The 14,279-nt window shown below is 40.8% G+C and overlaps 1 protein-coding gene across 1 annotated transcript in view; it reads left to right on the plus strand.

Annotated features, from left to right (window-relative positions):
• Window positions 1-13,020: 13,020 nt before the first annotated feature.
• The window catches only part of LOC310943016 (partitioning defective 3 homolog B-like), a 179,838-nt gene continuing 178,579 nt past the window's right edge, over window positions 13,021-14,279 (plus strand). Inside the window, exon 1 of the mRNA XM_083908497.1 lies at window positions 13,021-13,132. The gene's annotated coding sequence lies outside the window, so the exon portion shown is untranslated. The remainder of the gene's footprint in view (window positions 13,133-14,279) is intronic.

The raw sequence follows: 14,279 nt of genomic DNA on the forward strand, positions 1-14,279 counted from the left end.
GTAGTAACCGTTTTTGGCCACATTCTTACATATGGTGCCTTTGACTTGATTTTTGGGTTAGAGAATGCGTTATGTCCATGAGGGGTCCTCACTTCGAATGCTACGTGGGTGTGTTTGTGTGAGCAGCAAGGTCAAGGTTCAGACAATGATCACACCAGAATGCCAAGTCTTTCTGAATCCTCCACTGTAATCCCTCTTTTACACACTTCTTCTTTTTTATTTCCCACTTTCCTGCTCCTCCTCCTCGCCGTGCAACCTGTTCAAACCACTGCCTGTCTGAAAATTCAATTAAAGACTGCTGTGACTGCTTCCTCTGTGCTGCCTGCCCACCTAAAACCATCACCCACCAGCCTCCACTTTACCAAAACTCACACACACACACACAAAAATCAAAACTCGTGATGGAGGAACCTTTTTGAGGAGGCAGTGTGAAGAAGAAGAAGGATATGATTTCCTGTGGTTTCAGGAGCGCCACAGTCTCAGGCCCCCCCTCATATATTATTCACTTTGACGAGGCACAGTAATATCTCACACTCTGTGGACTCAGAGGCTTCTATTTCGCCAAAGTGAACAGAGGAATGGAATTTTTTATGAGGGGGCCTATGAAAATATTGTTCCTAATAAATAGGTCTGCTGGTGTTTTCCGAGCTTAGGTGTAGCCGTGTATGTAGAATATACATCGGCTCTCACCATACATCATCCACCGCGAGTCACCGCAAAGTAAATACTGAATATTCTAGGTGTTTTCAACTCGTTTTTAATCAATTATTTATCCTTAATTCACTTATTATGCTTACTTTTCTTCCCTGTTTTCTTTCCCCCTTTCTGCTCTAAGGCCAGACTGAAAATAACAACATAATCTCTGAAATGGCAGACTTTTAGTATTTGTTTTAGATGGCAGATCTCATAAACTTTACATTTTACTGTGTGCTTGCTTTTCTTGAAAACATTCGTTTGAGCTGCAAAAAAATCCACAATTGCATTTCTTTGTTTCCAGTGTTTATGAATCATGTGGTGAAGACGACGTCTGCTGAAGTGTTGAGGAGCAGACTCTAGGGGGGGCACTTGCCACAAAGCATAGGACTCCACTTTAAGGCTGCTGACAAATACAGTCAAGCATTTAAAGATTTACAGCATGTAGTCCTTTTTTGTTTTAGGGCATGCATACACTTGGTAGAATTATACAATCTGGACAACAGGACAGAAGGCATAATCATCTGGATTCACGGCAGCATTTGGAGCATCGTGCAGCTCTTTGATGAAGGGCAGGAGATGTAAGACCTCACTAATACACAGTTACATCAATTCATGGCCTAACAACAAAGAGCACTTCCTCATCAATCAGCCATTTTGACCATGTGACTGAAGCCTTGAGGACACTGATTGTAGACCCCATTCAAGACGTTGATACTTTAAAACTTTAGCCACTGGTTTACTATGAATGTAAAACTGGTGGTAATCCACTCCTGGTCCTGACATAATATATGCAGTTAGTAGATTATACATTTTCATACTACAAAAATGACATATTCAAGATATATAATATAATATAATATAATATAATACTGTATGGCACCTCCACTACTCAAAAAGTTTGTTAAATTAACGTCCGAACAGACACAGTCCAATCCAATTTAAAACTACACTCTTAGGAATAAAAGTGCTAAGTAGAACCGTATCAGGTTCTTTGGTTTGCTCTCATAGGAGAACCCTTTTTGGCTCCAGGCTACCTGGAACCCTTTTGGAGGGTTCCACCAAGAACCCTTTTAAATCCTTTATTCAGGAAAGGGGTTTTAAAGGGTTCTCTGGATCAAAATGCTTCTTACTGGAACCATTAGTGTTACCAAGAACCCTTGAAAAACCCTTTCTTCGGGAAACAAACACCCAACATCATTTTGCACAGAAACGACAACAAACTGACATTAATTTAATCATTCGTCACTTTTACCTTTACCATAAAAAAAAGAATAAATGTCTAATATCACATTCTGTAACACTGCACTTCACAGGGGACTGAGGGAAGTATGATGGGCTATACGTCTATACAGGGTACTTTTATGACTACATTGTATTTTTTACTGTATTTGACTATACTGTACTATGCAATGTACTTTTTTTTTTACGATTATACCTGCTCTGTATTGTCTGAAAAAATGAGCTCAGGGAGCTATAACCTGGTACAAAGCATATTTTCCTCTGTGTTTAATGCTGGCGTACATGGTCCCTGTTCAATAAACTGCACCAAATAACATATTTATTTATGTGCTTTTGCTTTATTACAGGAAACTCTTTAACTTAAAACTGCCGCCCGTGTAACTTTTGATGATTTTTGATGATGATGATGATGATGATGATGATGATGGTGTTATAAGCAATATTATCAGACTGACAAGAGTGAGGGAGCGTTTGTGTATTCACCGGCAGCTCAGGGGCGGGTGGGGGGGACAAGCAGTAGGATTCACTTCGGAAACTTTCCATGGCACTTTTCCAACCTGTAACCTGTCTTTCAATACCGCGCGACCTTTAATCTAACGAGTGCAGTGCAGGAATGTTGATTCAAACGCCACAAACGCAGAGAAACACACAGAGAGAGAGTCACGGTGACTGACTGATGGTGGCTTTATTCATATTGTATGAACTCAATTGACAATGGTTTGAATCTGACAGAAATATGTTTGCACTTTAAAGTTATACTCTACACTTTTAACTTGCGAGGAGAATGCGAATACTCTGTATTGGCCGTGCAGGATGTGTAATTTGTTTTATTGTGGATCCTCTGTCATGCACGTGGATATAAATGTGAAAAGGCTGCACACTATTTTGCATACAGGAAGCGCACACAATGAGCGTCTTCCTCACAACTGTTGCTAAGACGACTTAAGAGTTTGCACGTTGATATCACGAGATGCGTATACGTATCATTCTCCGGCTTAAGGGCAACAACACCAGTGCATTCTGTCTTTGAACTGCCTCAGGATTAATCCGAAGCAAGCGCCTGTGTCAATCTCCGCCATTATTTGCTATGACAATGTCAGGAGGGAGAGGGAAAAAAAAGAAGAAGAAAATCAGGCCAAGACATTTCCAATGAGATGGCGTGTTTAACATAACAAAGGGATGTTTTTCCCCTGCATCTTATTCTTGCGTTCTGAAAAACCTTGATTTCATTCAGCCAGCCAGTCAGCCTGCTATCATCTCTGCCTTGTTTTTTAAGCCCCTCCGTCTTCTACTTTCGCTCTCGTTACGTTTCTTTCTCACTTCCTGCTTTCCTCACCTCTCTCTGAGGATTTGCCCCAGACATTGATTGTTTTGCAAATTCAATCGTTTATGTATTTGTATTTTTGTTATTTGCGAGGTGGCACAAGGTGCTGTCGTGTGTGTGTGTGTGGCCTGTTTAAAGGAGGTCATAGTATAAAGATGATGTAGTTATGGCTTTGCAATTAATGGATTTACATACTGTAATGAGGAATGTTTGGCAGCGCTCAGATGGGAGCAGGTCTGACCTCTGACAAAATGGACTGATCCTAGACGAGCAGAGAAGAGCGAGAGATGGCGACTGACCTCAGAGAAAACAGAATGATCTCCCACTTAATTTCACAGACACTCATTTACAGACATTTTCATAAGGGAAAGCGGTGGGGAGGGCGAGGGGAAGCGAGAGAGATTAAATTGCTTCATGCATTGATAATATCTTATATTTTGTATTAGAGCGAGACAGGAGCGAGCCAAAGAAAGAGAGAGGCAGGGAGAGATCGACAGACTGACCAATCTCTGGACAATCTCCTTAATTTCACAGACGCTCATTTACAGGCGTTTTTCATAGAAGAGAGAGAGAGGGGGGGGGGGGGTTAAATTGCTTCATGCATTGAAAATGTCATATTTTTTTTATAGGAAAAAAAGGAGAGGAGGGAGATAGAGGTCACGAACCAGCTTCCTCCAAATCCAATACAGTGTCTGACTCTGGCTCTCCATCCCAGCGCATCACACTTACGTTGATCTGAAACAGCAGCTATAACCGGCCGCACCGACTCCAAGGTGGTGATATTTTTTTCCTATTGTCAACAAATCCCACAAAGGGAGCGAAACCAACAATGGATTGTGTATCAAAAGTCATATATTTCTTATTCTTCTGGTGCCATAGACCTCCATTTATATTCGAAAAAACGACTGAAGATGAGTTTCATATACGGCTTGTGCTCCTCAAAGAAGAAAACACAGAGAAAACGCTTGACTTTTCTTGGTTGTAGCTGTAAATGCGAATCGTGCTCGACTGACCCGCTCCCTCACAATCGCTCAAATCCATTTTTCCTGCAAACATCATACTCTAAAATGCAGCTGTGATTAAATCCAGATCGACCTCTCTCTCTGCCCCGACTGTGAATATGAATGCATATTTCATGGCGCAAATTTTTTTTTACACAAACCAGGTGACGATCACTTTCTGACCCGCACAGGATTGCACCCGTCTGCCTCGATGTTGCTTTGTTCTGTGTCAGGACGATGAGACGATATAAGACACGCCTCCCTGTCCTGACAACTGTTGGCTTACAGAAGCTGTCTGAATAATTCCGTGCTTGTTAGACACACATAATTAGTTTTCAAAGTAGCTTTCCGTGAATATAGTATCAATTACTTCCTCTCTCCTCGCCACGCTCCTTGGAGACCGCTGGATTTAGCAGGCTCACATTTTCTGATGTGACAGTGTGTTAATTCACCTATTAGCTAGTGGAGGTGTGTGCGTGGGTGTGTGTATGTGTGTGTGTGTCCCTTAATACCCTCAAACAGCCCTTTTTGATGGTGAATTCTAACATTTTCGCTTAGATTCAGGTTTTGTTTACAGGATTAAGGCCAGGATGGTTGAGATTAATTAAATGGCTCATCCTGCATGGCGAGCTGACACTAAAGAGTGAAACCTGACATTTTTGTGTGTGAATTCACAAAAGATGTGTTATATTCTTCTTCCTTCTCTCTTTATTCCATGCACTGTACACTCAGTATGTCTTATGTTTGGACCACACCTAATTTTTGGACATTTGTTCATCAGACTGCCTGTAATGTAAGCCAACGTGAAACTAAAGACAGTTTTGTTTGAGGAGTTTTTGAGTCATCGTGATTGAGCAGCGTTTTAATTTTCCTCCCTTGACCTTTCTGACACATGCTTTGTATTCCGCAATCTCACTTATACTGCCCACACCAAAATCTGGTGTTCTTGAGACGTTGCTTTATTATCTCTTGTTATATTGTTCTTTGTCCAAGTTTGTTCAGATCTAGTAGTTGTGTGTCTCAGATGCATCTACACGTGAATCTTACATCTTATCTTAAGTTTCATATGGCGTTATCTTACTAGTTCTGTTCCGCTGCTGTGTTTTTGTGACGTATATTTTACACTAAAATGACATTTTGGCTTCTGCTTTGGGAAATAAATAATCTCCACTTCCTGTCACCGCAGACATGTTCACATTGCACAGTAAGAACGGCAACAGGTGTGGCGCTGATAACGGTGACAATTGCGCTGTCGTAACGTGTAAACACTGTGTGACAGCGAGTCAACGTGGACAATGACAGGACCCTGAGACTGGAGCAGCTCAATGGAACCCAGCCATTTCTCTGGATTTTTACTCCTCCTGTGCTTTTTTTCCCCCCTCTGTGACATCATGTCAAAATTGTTGCCCTGGAAGGGCCTATAAGACAGTCTGGATTCTGCTTTTGGCACAGTCATAGATTTGCAGTGCGAATTCATGAAGCTGTGCACTCCTACTGTATCGCCCACCCACCCAGGTGCTGTCTGATTAGACCTCTCTGGATTATGTAGGTGTGGACAAACACTTCCCACCAGATGAGTACATTTGTTTTGCCAGTAACATTCATTCTTCATTGCTTACTACGGAAGAGGATTAGGGCCACTCAGAATTCTGACTTTAATTCTCAGAATTCTGACTTTTAAACTCAGAATATGACTTTATTCTCAGATTTCTCACTTTTAACACAGAATTATGACTTTTAACACAGAATTATGACGTTAAACTAAGAATTCTGAGTTTAATACTCAGAAATTCTGACTTTTCCCATAATTCTTTCTTTGAATCTCAGAATTCTGAGTAAAGTCAGTGTGGCCATAATCCTCTTCCTTAGCTTAATCTGAAAATATTGCAATTTTTTGCATTATTACGATACAAAAATAGCGGCATCATTAATGAAAAGTGCTGTATTTTTTTATTTAGTAACACAAACAACTCTAAAACTCATCAGCTTTCAGCTACGGTTTAACTCTGTTATTATGACTTATTAGATTAGCCACAGCAAACCTTTGGGGGAAGGTGATTTGGGATGAATTGTTACACCGAGGGCGCACACTGTAAGACAAACATGTATTTTGTTTCAGGTTTTCCACAGCATTTTCACATTTTCGGTTTCAGCCATTCAGCCCAAGTCCCGGGGATTCCCAGTGGAGCCATAAATGTTTTTTATTCCAGCCTGGATGCCATGGAGGCTGTGCACACACTGTGTGTGACACATTAAAGATGTCTGGGATAAGGGATGGTTAGCAAGGCTATTAACGCCGGTGTGTGCCTGCATGTGAATGCGAGCGTCCATGCTAGCATGCATGCATGGTGTGCGCCTGTGAGTGTGAGAGAGAAAGAGAAGCAGAGAAGGGTAAAAAAAAGAGAGTGTGCATGCAGTGAAAGGGTCTATTGAACAGCATGCTATTCTTTCACTGGGATATGGGTGTGTGTGACCATGGGGGACCAGAGGTTTAGGGGAATGGACTGAGTGTGGCTGATCGAAATCTCCCTGCTGACAAGTGCTGGTATCGATCTGCCCGTGTCTGCGGCTGACACATGCCCTCTCGCCTCATTTTTCGACTCTCCGACTTCCCACACACACACAAACACACACACACACACACTTTCAGACTGCAGAGCGTCAAGCACACAACATGTCGAGTACCGAGGCATTTCATTTTGTCTGCACGCGGATTTATTTGGTTAATAAAATTCATTCATGAGGCGTGGTGATTGGTAATTCAACTCAGAGGATGCAAAAGAGAGAAACGACTTATAGTGACATTTGTTTTTGCACAAAACTGTCACCTATAATATTCATTTATTCATCTTCTACCGTTTTATTCTCCACGGGAGGGTCGCTGGTGCCGGGGTACACCCTGGACAGGACACCATCCAATCTCACCTACGGTCAATTTAGTGTCCGATCTGCCTCATCCCCTAATCTGCATGTTTTTGGACTGTGCGAGGAAATCCACACGTGGGAGAACATGCAAACTACATGTAATATTAGTTTACTTCAGTGACTGTCCTGCCAATCTTAACCCTTTAACACCTAAGCCTCAAAATGTCAAAAGTGCTTTTGCCCATTTTTCCAGAATAACTTTCAATATCTGTCAGTTAATGTACAATTTACTGCATGTTAAAATAGTGTATTAACAATTTAAAATGAAGAAAGATGTCCAAAAACTGGCCAAAAATAGAAACTATGCACATGGCGTTTTTTCCAACTCTCTCCTCTCTGGTGACAAAGACACTGATTTGCTGGTTTCCTGCAACAGTGCGAGTGAAATTACCGTAATAACCACACATTGGCGTTTAGAGACCGCTGGAATTTTTCCAAGTAGCAGAAAACATTGCGTATTTACGGTAATGCAAAAGAAGTCATCGATAGTTGAATAATGACGATTGTTTTCTATTTTTCTACATCAGACATATTTACATATGAACATCAAAGTTGAGGGGGTTGCCCAAGAATCAAAGCTGGACCACGAGCGTCTCTGCATGTTCATGTGTTTTTTTGCGGCCTCCTGTCGTCAGATGTGCCTCTCCGTCCTCCTCACCTCTGAAAGCCTCTGGTGATGATGCATCTGATCTGAGGGGTGATTTAGAAACATGCAGTGGGGGGTGGGGGGGGGTGGGTGACTCATATGGAAAAAAAATAAGTACAATCGGCAGCAATCTTAATCAGTATTACAGAATCCCTATGGGGGGGTTGTTGGTAGAAAGACTGAACAAAGGAGGTGATTCAGTGATTTCGTGTACATACTGCACCTCTGTGTGTGTGAGTGTGTGTGTGTGTGGAGGGGGGGGTTTCTCCCTGCATGTGTTAAACCTGCATCTTACGATGCTCTCCCCTCTCTCCCACTGCACACTTTCATTTACTTTCTCCTTCTTTTTTTTCTCTCTCTCTCTCTCTCTCTCTCTCTCTCTCTCTCTCAACATGTCCCGCCGCACATATTGATTTGTTTGTTAGGGTCTGGATGCATCTGGTGCAACAGCAGGGGCGCATTCACTTCCTAGCATGTTCGCTGTGGTTCATAACCGTTCATGATGGAGGAGGCGCGGCGCAGATCGCCGCTCAGGTTAGGGCTCGGCCATATGGGGTAAGGAGAGGGGGAATGAGCAACCATATGGATCCGCTCCCGAGGCCCAGGTTGGAATACAAGTGTGTGCATCTCTGTGATTGAAAAAAAAACAAAAAAACACGCATTATTTCAGCAGGTGGGTTAGAATTAGATGTGTGCATCGTGGATCTGCAGTGATGTGCCTTTTAAAAATCTAAATTAAACGTTGCACTTGCACCTGCTGTTGACTCCGCATAGGAATTGCAGCAAAGATCTATGTTGTCACTATGAGACCGCCTGCTCCCTATCATTGTAAATGAATACATCTGATATGTGCATGTATGTAAATAGCTGTGCACTGGGTAAATGAGGTGGTTCATCTGCCAGCTGCTGTCTGCTTCCTTATCTCAGCACACAACATAATACGGCTGTGTAGCTGCACTCCTCTCCTCCGTCTTCACAGTTTTTATTCTTCTTGAATAACTGTGATAATTAGACGTCGACTATGCCGTGCCGGAAGGCTTCGCTTTGCTGGAGTTTATGGGTTTTGTTAATCGTGTTTTGTTTGTATTGGGGCTGCAACGATTAATCATCAGCTCTTTTGATAATCGATTCATCTTTTTGTGTGATTTTCCAACTTCTTAAATGTGAATATTTTCTGATTTCTATGCTCCGTGGAAGAAAGAGTTGACATTGAAGAACATCATCATTTCTCAAGATTTTCTTGACATTTTACTGTCCAAACAAGTACATGATGGATTTATCGATTATGAAAATAATCGCTAGTTCTAGCCATAGTTTGTATCCTTGTTTTAAAGTAAGCTTCAGCTTCAAACGTTGCCCTGTGGCCCTCTTCATAGAAGGACTTAGGTCACTCTGACCTTGGCCATTGGCCTCTTTCCTGGCACACAATTGTTATTGTCACAGTAAGACGAGCAGAGGTGTTGCTAATGACATTAGTAATGGCTCATATTTATTTAAGTGCTCCAGTGAGTCATGACAGTGTGACAGTGAGCCAGCCATTCAAAACACCACGGCTTGCTTGGAAACTGAAACAATGAACATGAGTCATTAATCATTTTGTTTACGTTGGTGTTATGATGTGACATGTCCACATGTCCTCTACGAAAAAGATCTCGCTTTCTCAGTCCTTTTTAATCTTTAAAGGTCCAATGAGGAACATTCAGGGGAGTTTTTGTGGCCTCACAATAACTCTTTTATAATAACTTACTGTAACATAGGCTGCCATAGGCTGCTTGAATGGACAAACCTATGGAAGGTCCAATCGAGACACAAGATCTTGGTATAGATATCTACAATTCAGTTATGGATATCTGCGAATTAATTGGAATTCCAGTTTAAAGTCATGATGACCATCGGCAACGTCAAGATATCAAAAAAGGACAATGTAGATTTCTTCAACTGAAGATAATCTTTTACTTGAATTATGACATTGTAGATGTCTACAACTGGAATTAGAGGTATATCAATGATCTGTACAGACCAGCCTGAGCATGTCTTTCACATTTTTTAAGTAAAAGCAATTACCTATACAAAGAAAATCAGCTACGCCCTGATGCACACATACCTGGTGCATAAACAGACACAGATGCAAGAAGTAGCAGAGAAAGTGAGACAGTGAAGAGAGTTGCATTGTAAGAGTTGCATTCATTGACCTCCGCAAGGAGGTATATGTTTTTTCGCCGGAGTTTGTTTGTTTGTCTGTCTCTTAGCAACATAACTCGTAAAGTCGCGAACAGATTTGGATGAAATTTTCAGGAAATGTCCGCAATGGGACCAGGAACAAGTGGTTGATGCTAACACTATATTTTTTGCTATGTTGTGGGGGGCTGAGCTGCCTTGGCGGAGCTCTCCGAGTGCTTTTCTAGTTTTCAGTATGTGATAGCTTGGGAAAGTGTGAGGTCACTCGTCTTCTACTGTACTGGGGGCAACTGGTGTCAATCCCAGGTGACATAGGGTGAAAAGAGCGGTACACACTGGACACCAGTCCATCACAGAGATGCCACATAGAGATCAACAAGACATCCACTGTCACATTAACACCTACTGTCAATTCAGGTGTCAATTCAATTTGCCTAATCCCCAAATCTGCATGTTTTTGGAGGAAACTGGAGCACACACGGGGAGAACATGCAAACTCCATGCAGGAAGGGAAGTTTCCTAACCATTACACCAACCGTGTGACCCTCACCAAGTTACTGCAATTCACGAATCAAATGATTTAATACATCACGATTACTTTCACAGTGCGCTGGCCGTGCCTCTTACTCCCCCGTAACTTTTCAGTTAATTTAGACACATTTTTACTCTAAATTCATTACTCAAAATGTGCCTCTGACTTTCAACCCTTCATCAAAGATAGAAAGAAAGCAGGGGAAAAAAAAAAATCATGCATCCACAATGTTCTCCACCCTCCTCTCTCGGGGTTCATTAGTAGCAATGGAATTCAATGACCCAGAAACTAAACCAAGCCCAAATCAATTAGCAAACATACACATGCATACATTTGAGCTGCTAATTACAAAGCCAAACCCCACCTGCAGGGAATGGCTCCCGCTTTGAAGATGAAGCGAACTGTGAAGAACCCAAACGTTTTGTCAGTACAGTGTTTTTCTTGGCTTCGACACTAATATACTGAACCGGTGCCAGCCAGTCGGTAGAAGATGTTCACGAGGGTTGGATTAGGTTTCAAGGTTTGCACACATGCAAATTAGATGTCTGTTGTATTACTGTAGATCCCGTAATTAAATAGCTTTGACATTTAATTATACTGTTAAAATGCTGTGGCTCTCTTTCCTCATGCCTGGCAACTCTAAAAAAGTCAAATCTGTGAAAGATGTTTATATTACCCTTACTTTTATTTCCTTCCTTATTAAAAATTAAACATTTCATTGACTATACTCATTATTGCTGTAGCCCACTAACTATTATTAGGAATTTAGTAAGACCTATATTTGTACATCCTCTTGGTTAAAATATTAGAATTCCAGAATCCCATGTTTTTGAAATAGCTTGAAATGACTAATCTAGTTTGTGATCGGACACACAAAAAAGTGGTATTGTGCCATCCCTAGTTTATATTACCAAATGAATACTGGTTGGATTCCATTTAGTGCATACTGGCTTACTGACCAAAGGAACTGAACAGAGCCATTGTAAGTTATCTGTAATACCTGTGGTTTTCCTGACATGGAAAAGATAAAGATTAAGGTGAAGGAGAGGTAACGGAGGCTGTAATGAAACTTTACTGCAATATTGCTGCTGATGACAGCCGCTGTAAAACCCCAAATAAGAAGTAACACGAATGATCTTGCTGCCTGCCAGAGGAAATAAGACAGGAAGAGTAAGTTTCTTCCTTTAAATTAGTGTTTTTACAACTTCTTTTTTTTTTATACCAAGTTCTATTATTGCCAACTTTAAAATGCAATTTTCACAGGAGGCAGATTTATTCCCAATAAGATAATTTTCTCTCTCATTATCCTTCTCTTCATCACAGACACTGGTATAATGAAATTAGATTGAGATGGAGTGAGAGATAAGGTGACTCTCATTATTATTATTATTGAATTTATTTATATATATATATATATTTGTGTGTGTCATTTGTTTCAAAATACCTCAGCTCCACTCCGATCACATAACCTGGAGAACAGTTTTTCACACTTTCCTCCAAGTACCACCAGAGGAAGCTTGCGTACCACTGGTGGTACACGTACGACAGTTTGAGAACCGTGGGTTTAAGTAAAATAAATAAACATTCTGTGTCTTTATTGTTCTGCATTTCCAAATTTGGCTTAGACTGGATTGATTGATCAACTTGATGTTTTAGTGCTTAATTATTAAATATTAAATTTAAATATTATTATGATTAATTATGATTAATTAATGATAATATTATTATGATTAAGTAAACAGCTCACGATTCGATTCCGATTCTTAGGGTCACGATTCGATTCAAAATCGATTCTCGAATCAAAAATTGATACAATGCATAGTGTGTTAAGGCAAATTATGGCATCAAAACAATACAGTTTGTTTAAGATAATGTGATAATGTGATCACGCAAAGGCAAACTTAAGACAAAAGTTAACATTTATTCATTCAAAACAAATAAAAACTTACTCACTGTACAAAAAAATAACTTGCATAAATAAAAGCTGAGGCTAGCTGCCTTTTTCCCCCAGAAGCTACAAAAATAAACTGTACACAAATAACACAAACTGGTGTTTTGTCTCAAAAAAAAAAAAAGAATCGCCCCCCCCACCCCTGCATAATAATAATCGTATTTATTACCTTCCTCTTTTATCACGTTGAGTGCAAAGTGGTACTGCACGTAGCAATCCTTTATAATAATATATAAAAAGTGAAATATATAATGTTATTTTCACCACTTTATTCGTTGTCTGCGCTCAATAATAAGCGCATGGCTCCTTTAAGAAAGTGACAGCAACAAGCGGTGGAGGAGCTGGTCAGGAACTGGGCAACAGCAGCAGCAGCAGCAGCGGACCGCACGGCAGTGAAGGCATCTCCAAACTTTTTCCAACACACAGTGAAGTGGTCTCTTTACTTTGCGTTGTCGCCTGCTGTTTTTGTCCCCGACAATGACAACAACAGCCAGCTCGCTGCCGCGCACTGTCTGCCGTTGATAAACTGGATGCTTACAGTACTCGGCCGCTCGGAGAGAAGGAAAACATGCGAGGGGGAAAACTTCTGGAATGATGCCTGAGCGACTGCATCCCTCCCTCCCTCCAAAGTTCAGCTAAGGTGGCTAACGTTAGCTAGCAACTCAGGTCTCATCTCGCTCAATGCGGCGCGAGAAAGTTTTCATTTGGCGTTGTAATGTTTTGTCGAAACAAAGTTGTACTTAGTGTCACCTGGTGTAGCGGACACTGTCGGGGCGATAAATTGTGCCGAGCGATATCGTTTTCATCCCTGGCTCCGTCCTGGGCCAGGTTACAGGATCAAGCTAATCACTCGTAGCCCACCGTGAGTTAGCTTAGCCTCTGTCAACTAAAGTTTACTTTCTCTGAGATGTGACGTAACACTCTCGTTTACCAGTGTGTTTTTAAGTTGTTTCAGAAGTTTTTGCACTCAGTGTCAGTATTTGTTGCATGTGAACAAACACTTACTCGTGACTGGTGTTGAACAAGTTACTGTGGAGGCAAATTAGTTTACTTTGCATTTAAAATTAGTAAGTTGAATAACTCGCATGACTGTTTTGTAAATGCAATCCAAAAGTGATGCATATCAAGATCATTTTGTAACTGAATCTCCTTAATTGAAACAACAATTAGCAGTTAAACTGCAGAACTGCAAACTCTCAAAACAAAACATCAGTCTCTCCTAATTTGACTGTTTTTTTCTGCCATGTGTAAGCATCATATAGGTCTCATGTAGTAATAGGGCTGATTGCCCTATGAATCTCAAATGTTTTGATAACCAATTCATTGTTTCAAGTTTTCTGATTTTTCAGGGTACTAAATTCCTAATTTCTAATCCCTTTGCTCCATATAACAAAGAAATCATTAAAACAGGAATACATTTGTTCCGTGGACAAAACAAGACATTTGAGAACATCTTCATTTCCAGGTTTTAGAAACACTGATCAATTTTCAGCATTTTCTGACATTTTATGGACCAAACTGTTATTTTCTTGATTAATCGAGAATGCAAATATTGTTGTAGCCCTGCTGGATAATATTACGGTAAAATATTACTCCTGACGTGTGCATCATCTCCTTCTGTGGCAATGTTTCACCATTTTAGAGCTGACCACACTGATAAGAACTTTGAGTGATTTGTTTTCAGCTTTTTGCTCTAGGTCACTCACTGTCAGTCTGCTTTTTTTTTTTTCATTTAACCTTTTTTTGGTTGGTCACATCCCTGCCTCCTCATCAACACTCTCTGGTTG

This window comes from Microchirus variegatus (assembly GCF_963457635.1).
Source record: "Microchirus variegatus genome assembly, chromosome: 22".
In the NCBI taxonomy this organism is placed as follows: Eukaryota; Metazoa; Chordata; class Actinopteri; order Pleuronectiformes; family Soleidae; genus Microchirus; species Microchirus variegatus.